Consider the following 1029-nt stretch of genomic DNA (forward strand, 5'->3'; position numbering starts at 1 on the left):
AAAAATATAAAAAATCTAAAATATAATTAGAATAATTATCGAGTTCTAATAAAATAAATAATTATTATCTTTATAAGAAATTATATTATTAAACCAAATATAAATTAGTTCGTTATTGTACCTAAATTATAAAAAATTGAATTAAAAAATTACACAAAAAATGAGAAATTTTGAATAGTTAATTTGAACTAATATCGATATATTTTTGTCAAATTTTTATGATATCCTCAAACTTATATTTTATTCAAAAATAAAAACATCATTGTTTTCTCAAAATCACAWAAGAYCATATTATAACGTCGATTGAGATAAATAATAAAATAAAATATTAAAATCAAGATGTATCTCGTTGCATTGCKCGAGTACCCTTCTAGTATTATATAAAACCAAATACTTTCTTTATTTTCAATCTTATTGATTATTGTTTATCACTTAGTTAATTTAATAAACAAGATTTATTTACATTTTATAAATTACATGAAAAAGTAATGTACTTTAACATGATTCATATTTTAAATAACATACTTCTAAAATCTTATTTTAGTATTTCAGTTGTCAAATATCAAATTTATAAGTGCCTGAGCTACTTAATGATCTGCAAATGCTGATTATGATTAGGTTTTTATTGATGCGGTATTTTTTTTTAGATGCCAAATAAGAAAAAACAATCCACATCATTATTATTTTTTATTTTTTAAATAGATAATTTTCAATTAAGAAAAAAGATCATACTAGTTTTAAATGATTGTACAGCTAAAAGAAAATCACACTATCTATACTATATTATAAAGCATTTGACAAAAAATCTTAAAAATCATTTTTTATGCATGAAGTACTGTTTATTGATGCATATTACTTAAAATTCAATTTTACAAGTAATTTTGCGTAAGTACAACCTATTAAAGCTCCATTTTTAAATTCGTGTAACTAACTACAGATAAACATAATCAAATACAAGATAAACATTCATTTTAAATATAAAAAATCTAAAATATAATTAAGATAATCATTGAGTTCTAATATTATCTC

This window comes from Cynara cardunculus (genome assembly GCF_001531365.2).
Source record: "Cynara cardunculus var. scolymus isolate 2C chromosome LG 6, CcrdV1, whole genome shotgun sequence".
In the NCBI taxonomy this organism is placed as follows: Eukaryota; Viridiplantae; Streptophyta; class Magnoliopsida; order Asterales; family Asteraceae; genus Cynara; species Cynara cardunculus.